The sequence below is a fragment of the Mastomys coucha genome, unplaced genomic scaffold (genome assembly GCF_008632895.1).
Source record: "Mastomys coucha isolate ucsf_1 unplaced genomic scaffold, UCSF_Mcou_1 pScaffold21, whole genome shotgun sequence".
Classification (NCBI taxonomy): Eukaryota; Metazoa; Chordata; class Mammalia; order Rodentia; family Muridae; genus Mastomys; species Mastomys coucha.
In genome coordinates, this window is record NW_022196904.1 from 165,173,588 (window position 1) to 165,184,445 (window position 10,858).

Sequence of the window (10,858 nt, forward strand, 5' to 3'; positions counted from 1 at the left end):
GGGTCAGCCAACTCACTAGTGAGAGTCATGGGGTCTAGTTAGCATAATAATCCTCAAAGTCCTCAAAAGTCATGGCTAGCAAGTTAAACCTTTCCCCAGACTCTTAAAGAGCCCTACAAGCTAATAAATTAAACTTAACTTAATAGTTTTTTATTATTATTTTAATTGATGTGTGGTAATTATACACATTTATTCAGTACTATATGATAATTCAAAAAGTATTATACATAATGGTCAAGTAAGATAAGTTAGCATTTCCACATGTTTTAATGTAATTCCTCTGAGAACCTTCAAAGTCCTCTCTCATAACTTTTTATAAGAAAAAAAAAGATGCATAATAGGTCACTCTGAGGTGCTGTGGAGCACCAAGCCTGACTTCCTCTATATCTCTTGTGGTACCCGTGACTCAGCCTCCCTCCTCCACCGCCACTAACACCTTCTGTGCCTGCAGCCATCACTACTACACTCTCTTATTATAGTGCTGTAGAGACCAGCTGGGACCCTGCTCAAACTTGTTTTGTGTTATGTGAAACTTGTTTTATTCAGACAGTGCCTTGCACTGAGAGATTTCAGTTTACAAGCAACATTTGACTCCATTGTGAGAATGGCAGATGACTGTTAATCTTGCCGGACACAGGAGCAACACCATCTGTCCCACATGACCTGAGAGGCACAGACTGAAAAGTGGTTTATTCCTTAAGGGAGGAAAGGCATCATTACACATTGGTCACTGTGAACTTGGACAGCAGAAGCACGTGGGCATATTAAGATCACGATAGGAGGAGTAGGTTGAGGACTTAGCAGACACTCCAAACTGAAGAATGGATGCTGTGCTCTCACCTGGATGGATGGTGATGCCTCACAGAGCATCCATCTGACCTCCTGCCCTGTTTGTGAAGAGATCAATGGAAAGAGAACTCCTGATTGTCCTTGGGACTTCAACTTAGCTCACTCCCTATTATGGATGCAAACAACGTTAAATTTCTATCCGCTTTTCTCCCTGTCATTAGTGTGGGCCTGATCCATTAGTGGGAGATCTTTTGCTCTCCTGACTCTGTGGTCCAGTTCCCATGTCTCATCTTTGAAGCTCCACTCCCACCCTGCAGTCTATGTATACCACCCACCACAGAGTCTCCAGTAGACACTGGTTCCTTATCCCATACAGACTATCTGATGGCAGTTTCCCAGTTTCTAACTCATTGAACATCCTTTTGAACTATCCACAGCCATTCGTAAACTACATATGCATATATCAGATATGCGACATGTCATGTCTGATCTGAGAGGATTGGTCAGATTAGAGTAAAGGAATCTCTGCTTGTGACGTGGAAAGGAGGACTTTTCACAGATTGCTTCCAGTAATAAATAAATACTTATTAATAAAGGATGATATGGGATGACACAAGTGTGTTCACCTATATTTCTGACATAATATGCTCATGACACTTGAAAATTGCTAAATTGTTTTAAGTATCTCAATAGTGGTTCTAAAAATCAATTACTATATTATACATCTAAAATTGAATTGTCAGTTTATCTGGGCAAGCATGTTAATATGCCAAATCCCTTAAGTGTGAATAAATAGGTATGTGCTATGAGTAGTATCAGTTATCACATTTTCTCTTAGAAGGATTTCTTCAGAGAGCTCCAGTCTCAAACTGGTTGATATGGTTTTCCCAATCATCTGAGAATTTTTAGGGGGTCTGTCCACCGACTCAGGAAAACTGAGTGGTTGACCCCAGTGATGGCCATATTGAGGCCTGAGGAAGAAGGCTGTGCTTGGCTTGGGCTTTCTGCAGTGTTCATGGATCTAAACCAGCACCTCATAGCTTTCAAGGCAAGCACTCTACCACTGAGCCTTCTTGAGTTATTCTTATCCTTGACATAAAGAAGAATCACACACCTCTGCTATGAAGTTGCCACTGAAGCCTGACTCCCAGGAGCTTAAGAATTCTCATAAAGGAAACAGATGCCTGCAACGCTGGCTGAAATTGCAGCCATTCCTCTTCCTTGTGGTTTGATTTTTTTTATTATTATTATTAATTCTTTTGTTTCTTAATACTCTTAAGCAGCCTAGTTCACCCCTTCCCCACTGGGAAAGTCATTCTCTGAAGCAAGTCTTTGTAGCCCTGTAAGAACTGCCTTTGTAGCTCCTTTGTAACTTTCCTTTGTTTCCTAATACATTTAAACATCTTACAATCAGCTTAGAGGGAAAACAATTCACCCTTTCTCCACTGGGAAATTAATTCTCTGAAGCAAATCTTTTGTAACCCTGTAACAACTCCTTGTAGGTTCTGTCAACTAACATGTAAAGAAAGAACTCTTCATTTACCGGCCCCACTGCCAAGGTTGATGCTGGCTCCTTAGCCAAGCATTCCTCCCTGAAAGGTAAAGGTTCATTGATGTGGTTTTCTATGCATACCACAATTCATCTAGTTGGAGTCTCCTGCCTTTGTTGATGCCATCTAGTTTTAAAGGAACCATATACATTTTATAACTGTGAAAAAAATGAACTGTTTCCATGCAAGATTAGCTCTGAAACAAAACAATCAAAAGGCATTCACTGCAATTTGTAAAACACAGTTAACTCTAGGTCACTGGAACTCAACCACTGAAATACCAGATATGTTGAGTTAAATTTATATTTTGACCGTTTCTGAAACTAAGTGGAACACTTTATGCTAAAAGATGTTTTGTTGTGTCACTAAAAACTAAAGACCGTTGGCAATGCCTGAAGGTACTTTGATGTCACACCTAGCACCTAGGAGGTTGTTGTATGGCAGGTGGGGGATGTCACACCTAGTGCCTAGGAGGTTGTTGTATGGCAGATGGAGTCCAGGGATGCTGGTGAGCAAGCCACAGCGCATGGGAGAGCTCCTCATAGCAAGACCAGTCCACAATGACGGTAAGAAAGTAATCCAGTTCTAAAGTAATGGGTCCGTTAGAGGTGAGGGAAAAGGATTTGAGTGGTGTTAGAATGTATTATAGAAAAATGCTCTCAGGAGAAAGCCTGCTTGTAAGATTCATGGAGGGCTCACATTGCCAAGCTGAGCCCACCAATGCAAAGTCACATGAGGAAAAAGAAGTTCCAGAATTACTTTCTGTCAAGAAATAATGTCTGAATCAGACACTAAGGTCTGAAAGGTAGAGGCTTCTGTCTTGTCCTGTCTATAGATGAAGATAGCCTTGGATGTCCAGCAACCAAGTCCCTTTGAGGGAAGAAAGGCTCCTAGAAGCTGTATGGCATAGAATTCCCCCAGGAGAGGTTTGGTAGAGCGCTGGTGGACACTCAGGGGGTTCATGAGTTCTCCAGCACTGTCTAAGGGCTCCCATTAGAGGGGCTAAGTACAGGAATGTGGTGAGATCAGAAATCTGTCCATATCAATAAAGCTTATTCTCTTTCTTCTATCTTTCTTCCTTCCTTCTTTTTTCCCCTCCCTTCCTCCTTCCCTGCCCTCCCTTTTTCTTTCTTACGAATAATTTGTATTTTGTCTTTTAACTGAAATTTAAGTACAGGATCCAGAGGTCAAATTGCATCAATAAACATTGATTTGCCTCCTTTTTAAAAAGCAAACCCATGGGAGATAGAGAGATGGCTCAGCAGTTGAGAACACTGACTGCTCTTCCGAAGGTCCTGAGTTCAAATCCCAGCAACCACATGGTGGCTCACAACCATCTGTAATGAAATCTGATGCCCTCTTCTGGTGTGTCTGAAGACAGCTACAGTGTACTTACATATAATAAATAAATAAATCTTTAAAAAAAAAAGCAAACCCATTTAAAGACTTCATTTAAACCCTGGAACTGGTGGTATATGCGTGTAAGCCCAGGTTCTTTGGAGACTGAGACAAAAGAGTAAGTTCAAAACCAGCCTCAGCTACAGAGCTCAGGCCAACCGGCAAAGTACTGAGACCTTGTCTCAAAAGAATAGAAAAAAAAAAGCTAGGGATGTCCTCAGTGTTGTTTGCTATTGGTGTAGCACAGGTTAGGGCTTAGGCTTAAATAAAGCAGTATAGGAAAAACTGGTGGCATTGTTTATGGGAAAAGTGCTTCCTAAACTGGAAATCACAAATCAAGAATGGTTCAAAAAGCCCTTGGAGGGCATGCCAGGGAAAGGTTTACTTGTGGCACACAGAGACAAAATGGTAGCAGTCATTGGCTGCCATATTAACTGTCCTGTGAGAAAGCCTTCATTATTATATAAAAGGGATCTGGCAGTTTCCAACAGGGTTGGCTTTCATTTTTATTTTTTCTTCAAAATTTCTTTACTATAAGGATTTATAAGAAATATCCCAACTTAAATGTTGTTTGTGTTTACAAATCAAACAAGGTTATCATTACTTGTGAGGCCTGCTAGCTGTTTCTGCTAAAATATTCATTAGAGCATATGTAACATTTTTAGCATTTCCAGTTTAAAACAATCTTGCCAAATTTTTTAATTAATTAAAAATTTCCAGCAAAATAAGGAATTTAGGATACTGGAGAATTAGTGTCAACAAACTCCTAAATCAAGAAATATCAAAGCTGAACATTTAAATGCAAAATAGGTCCCATCATAGTTTAGCACTTCGGCAAAATCAACTGAATCCTGTGGTGTGTTTTATTCTGGGTCATGGTCTCCTGAGGAGTCGCATCAATTATGATCCTGTGCTCTAAGGGAAAAACAAAGAGAACATGTTATATTCAAAGGTTCCTGGTCATTTGGAGTTTATGACCTATATTTCTTAATTTATGATATATCAACATATCTCAGGCAAAATTTTTCTCTTATGTTTCTTTTTTAGAAACAAACAAACAAAAAAAAAAAAATCCAGGCATCCTGGCTCACATGGAGAATCCCAGCACTTGGGAGACTAAGCCAGGAAAGTCATGAGTTCAAGGTCAGTCACAAGTACCTAGCAAACTTAAATCCAGCCTGGGCCACCTAAGACTCTGCCTCAAAAAAACTGAAAAAATAAATCCATAAACTAATTCATTAAATTTAAAACTAGGAAGTAACCATATTGTTGATGAGTTCTTTACTGGTGAGTCTGGCCACACTGGATGGAGGTTTCTGCAGACAGCTACCTACTCCATCACTCCTCCAGTGGCTCAGGAACTACCTAGAGGACTTAACACTGTAAGCCTGTCCAGTGGCTCAGGAAGTAGCTAGATGACTCAAGACTGTGAGCCCGCTTCGTAGGAAAGCCAGTTTCATAGCATGAGACAAGTCATGGCACTCAGGGTGGACTTACCAGCTCTGACAAGGGGAGGAGAGAGCTGCCTACAGTACTCATTGCATGATAACTTTTCTTTACTTCTGTGTCCTTCACATTTGAAAGGCAATGATGTCACTCAATGGTCTTGTAGGGGCTTAGTGTCAATTGTGTCTGTTCCTTAAGGGAAAGAATTCTTTAGGTGTTTGGGGAGAAAGAGGACTGCTTTTTAAAACTTGCCTTGCCAGGGTCAGAGCTGATGGTCCTAAATTGCCCAGATTCCTATCCTTGCTCTCTAGAAGCTGATCTAATGTCAACCCTTGACAGATCCCAGATCTTTTCAACCTACCCCTTACCACACAGTAAGAGGTGGTATCCTGAATGATTCTATCAAATCTATTTTCCTTTATCATTCATTAATTCAACCAAACAAGTGAACAAACCTATCTACTGACTCACAGAAAACATTTTATGATGTTCAACTTAAAACTGCTTTCACAATGCTTAGCATTGTAGCATCTAGCATATTTGAAGGATATAAACCAATACTTGGTCCATGGCCTCCATGTATAAGGTGCTTAGCCTACTGACTCATAGAAATTTTCTTTCATTTTTATTGATTGATTAATTAATTGATTGATTCAACACAAGGTCTTCTTCTAGCTCAAGTTAGCCTTGAATTCACAAATCTAGTCTGTCTCAGCCTTTCTGAGTGCTGGGATTGGAAGTATGAAACACTATGCCTAACTAGATTTCTTTGATGCCCTTAATTTCTCTTTCTCGCCTGTTTATATTTCTCATCCCTACAATTATAACTGGAGCCGAGTGTGTGATGAAATATTTAAATAGGCTAATGAAACTGTGGCAGATAAGAATTCTATGAGACACTTGATTTTTAAACAGATTTTTAAAATTTTTATGTGTGTATATATACGTGTGTGTGTGTGTGTGTGTGTGTGTGTTGTAAGAGGCATTTGTGCATATACATATGTATATATTATATACATGTATATATACGTGTGTGTGTGTGTGTGTGTGTGTGTGTGTGTGTGTGTAGGGGGGAATATGTGAGAGAGGGGTATGAACTGTGAGCAAGAGTTCCCGGAAAGAAGCTGTGTCTATAAAGACTGACTGATTAGAACTGGAGCAATGTGAAGAGGTTGGGATGATGCAGGCCCAGAGCCTAATTACACTTTATCTTGGGCTAGCAAGCTTCAGCCCCCTAAAGAGCCATGACGACCTCACTACCTCTATATCAGAAATAACATCATGTGACTAACAGATGATTTTTAAAAAAGCCTTTTGCCTTAGCAAACCACTAACATATCTATCCAAAAGCTAAGGCCGTCACCATCTAACAGGAGAGATTCCTCCACCTTGCTGTAACTCCTGCCTCTTTGATGTTCCCACCAATGTGCTTTTAAAAGCCTTGATTTATAACTCTCTTCGTTCTGCTGCTATAAAATGTCATGAAACTTCTTTCGCATTAGAAACATTTTAAGGAGACCTAAATGTATGTTACCTGGTCACATTGACTCATATTGCTCCAGAATAGATCATATCTTTTATACCTTTGAAGAGACAGATGTTTCTTCCCATGATGATACCTACACATGGAGGTTAGATGACAACCCTTGGGAGTTGCTGAGAGAGAGGGAGAGTCTCTCCTGTTGTTTCTAGTGTTTTGCTGTACACTCCCTGCTGGATGCCCCTGGGCCTCTGGGTGATGCCCCTGTCTCATCATTGAAATGCTGGAATTACGGATGCTTGCCTCTGAATCAAACTTGAATTGCTTGTTTTAAGCAAAAGTTTCAGTGTTTGACAAAAAACAAACAAACAAACAAAAAAAAAAACAAGCAAGCAAGTAAGCAAACAAAACCCACTTAATGTTTCTTACACTGGTGAAATGCAAGAACTTTTAATGTCTGTACCCTCCATCACCATCATTATCAGCAGCATCCTCATCATTATACAATGTGCCTAAGAAGAACTCTAGAGCTTGTAAAATGAAAATCCCTCCACCCACGTATCAGAGGGGCTGCATCAGTCTCTGAGCCATGACATGGGGCCCTGAAACTAGGATTTGTGCAACTATGGGGCAGGATAATCTTTATTTTACTCTTTCTCAGAGCAAAGCCTGGAAGAAGATAGTCCATTGGTAATTAATGCTAACAGTTTATCTGGCTTTACAAGTAGTTTTGGACTTGTATTTAAGTATGCTCGAGTGTTGGCTCCCTCCCCACTGCCTCAGCTCCTTAGCAGAGCTGACAGCCTGAGACTGGAAGCAGACACCTGCTGGGCCTAAACAATGGCCCACTACCCAGCAGTTTCACCTTGGAGGATTTCTGGGGAAGCTACACCTGGTTGCTGACCAGCCTACTGCCTGAGGACATGCTGAATGTAAACAAACCTGCCTGCCTGAGATCTGAGCTTGAGAGATCTTGGCATCTTCATGTCTGGGACTGTATTTACATTATGCATATATTTTATTTCTGGAGTTTTCCGTTTCATTTTGTACCTGCCTATATAAGCTCAAAATGCCCCCAAGTAAAGGGATGCCTTGATAAAAATTTACTTGGTGTCCGTGTTTCTTTGCTCTCGACCGTTCGTTTTGCAGGTCCTGTCTAACCTCCAGCTGAAGAGACCCACAGACCCGACCCGAGTGGGACTGCGGGCCGGTTTCACTCACTGGAGTTTAAGATTCTGAAAATTCTTCAAATAAAACAGACAGAACTGTACAGTATCCATTCTCTTCTTGAGCAGTATCCACTCTCTTCTTGCCCAGTTCTGAGCAGCTAGCCTTGGAGGGGCACTTTTGAGCCAGGGCTGCCATCTCCTCTGGACCCAGGCATGAAGTCACATGATTCTTTATAATGCATAGTCTGTGAGCTCAGAACAGGTTATGGAACATGGGTTTTGACCTACTCAATGTCCTAGACACTGCTGTCTCCTTCTTTAGGCTATGTTCTTATCTTTGATCCATGCCTTCTCCTTGTGAGTGATTTTGCTCACCCAGGAGGAAAATGGGTAGGGAGAAAAAGAAGACCACTAATTTACTGTGGGACAGAATGCATATGAGATCTCAGAGACAAGTAACCTGAGGATGGCTGGAACTGGAGACTTTAGAACATTTAAGTAGCAGGAGAGGAAGGCGCTAATGGATATGAATGGCTTTTTGGAAAGATAAGTGGCTATCAACGCAATAGATGGAATGTTCGTGAAATATGTTCTCTCTCTTTCATGCCAATAATGCTCCCCTGGAGCAGGGACTTGGGGTGGAAACAAATGGACCCTGAAGAGTATTCTCAGCCATTTCATTTTCCAGAAGCTGCACCTTTGGACAGAATAAGGGAGAATTACAAAGTTCTGTGTGGCCACGCCTCCTGAAACTGTGGACGCTTGAAAATTTTAGCTTAAAATAACCTTCATGCAAATATGGCATGTTTGAAGTGATGTGTTCTGATCTTTTTCATTTACCTCAATAGGTATAGAATAAATTTGTACTTCTGAAAGGATTAGGAACAAGTTTCCTGTGTGGCTGGAGAGATAGATCAGTTGGTAAAGTGCTCACCTGCAAGGCACCAGAACCTGACTTGGATTTTCTGAATCCACATTAAAACCAACCCAACCCAAACACAGAGGCCTGTGCTACACAATTGTAGTCCTAGCACTAGGGAGGCAGAGTTGGATAAATAAATGGGATTGTTGGTCAACCAGCCTACCCTACTTGGTAAACTTCAAAACAATAAAAGACCCTGTGTCAAAAATAAAAAATGGAAAAAGGTAAGTAGCATATTAGCAACAACTTCTGAGGATATCCTTTGGGGCACTTACACACACACACACACACACACACACACACACACACACACACACACACACACACACCAGGCAGCTCATGAAGTCCCATTGAGCTAGGCAATGGTTAAGTTTTACGTGTAGCAAAACCACTCACATTGCCAACTATCCAGTACATTTACCTACCCTTTTGAAAGATAAGGGCTTTGAGATACCAAGACCAGACTCAGCTTGCCCAAGGCTACACAATAAAGGGTAACACAGAAGAAAAGAAAGCTAGGAATTTCAGCTTCAGGATCTGTGATTCAACCATCCCAGGATGTGGGTTTATTTCTTCTGTCCATTAACATATACATAATTAATGTATAGGTAACCTCCAATAGTTGGACTTTTCCATGCTACAAATTAGAGTCATTTTGAACTACCTAGCATGTCCTTGCTGTAAGTAACAACTTTCATTTGCTTAGCATACCAGAACCTTCCACCATGAACACAGAACATACGTATGGTGATAGTTTAAGTGGGACAATTCCTTGAGGCGCTAATGAAAACAGATACTACCCATGATGCCGTTTACGAACTTAAACCGCATGGCCCCATTTAATTCTTTTTTTACAATAGCCCTGGGAGAGGGTTGCTATATTATCCCCATCTCACTGAGAAGGAAACTGAGCCTCTGAGAGGTTAAGTTATTTTCTCAAGATAACCGTCAGCATGAGGCAAAGCCCAGATCCAAACTCCACTCTACCTCTGTCCGTCTGTGCATACCAGCTACCTAGAAGAGAATGCCAGTCATTGCATCTCAGCGGGCTTCATTTATTCCTCCGTGGCAAGTAGAGTGCAAGCTGCTGGGCTAGCTTCACAATCCCTTAATCATGTCTCACTATCTTCCCCTAAGCACAACCAGAACATTGATGCTCCGTATTCATATCCCTGACTCTTACACTTTAATTTTTTTTAGATATAAGCTAATTGGACCAGCCATTGTCCTGTTATAACACAACGCTGGCATTACTAACTTTGGCCATCCAAATGTTGTAGCTGATAAATAATCGGTGCTTACAATGCTTCTGTCTTGTGACACTGTGCTTGACGAGATGAGAAAAGCGGTCTACTCACTCCAGAGGGCACAATGGATACCACTGAAATACAAACTCGGTGAACCAGTGTGCCTATTGGTGTTTATTCTAGTGTGTATCCCATTGCTGGGGTTATTACTGCAACCAAAAGCAAATTGGTGGAGGAAAGGGTTTATTTCGTCTTGCAACAGGTTCCACTTCGCTGAGGGAAGTAAGAGCAGGAATTCAAGGCAGGAACTGAAGCATCATGGAGAAATAGTACTAACTGGCTTCTTCATTATGGCTTGTTGAGTTTGCTTTCTTAAATAACCCAAGGCTATTCGCCATGGTGAGACATTGCCCATAGTGAGCTACGCTTTCCCACAGTAATCATCTATCAAGAAAATATTGCACAGACATACCCACAGGCCAATCAAATGGAGGTAATTTCTCAGTTGAGGTCCCTTCTTCCCAGGAGACTCCAGTTTGTGTCAAACTGTCAAAAAACAAACAAACAAACAAACAAACAACAACAACATAGGATTTCTTATAGGAATATGGGGGAGGGGAATTGAAGTGACCCAAAGACAGTTGAAAGACCAAGTATGAATTCATGAAATCTGGAAACCTGGAGTGTGCCACACGCCTGCAGACAGCTCAACTGGTGTCTTTCCCAGGCATCTTGGCTGGTCTGGCTCTGGCAGCTCAGTGGTCGGTCAGTCTCTAAGGCTTAACTATGCTTCCGAAGGGAAAGAGCTAGGGAATCTGCTCGGTTTCTGAAATTTTCTTTTTCTTTTTCTCTCTCTC

The 10,858-nt window shown here is 41.2% G+C and overlaps 1 long non-coding RNA gene across 3 annotated transcripts in view; it reads right to left on the bottom strand.

Moving 5' to 3' along the window:
* Positions 1-4,225: 4,225 nt before the first annotated feature.
* LOC116103756 overlaps positions 4,226-10,858 on the bottom strand; it is a 9,039-nt gene continuing 2,406 nt past the window's right edge. For all 3 annotated transcript variants that reach the window (XR_004123575.1, XR_004123574.1, XR_004123573.1), the window contains 2 exons: positions 10,474-10,547; positions 4,226-4,652 (listed from right to left, as the gene is read on the bottom strand). This is a non-coding gene — a long non-coding RNA (uncharacterized LOC116103756). The remainder of the gene's footprint in view (positions 4,653-10,473; positions 10,548-10,858) is intronic.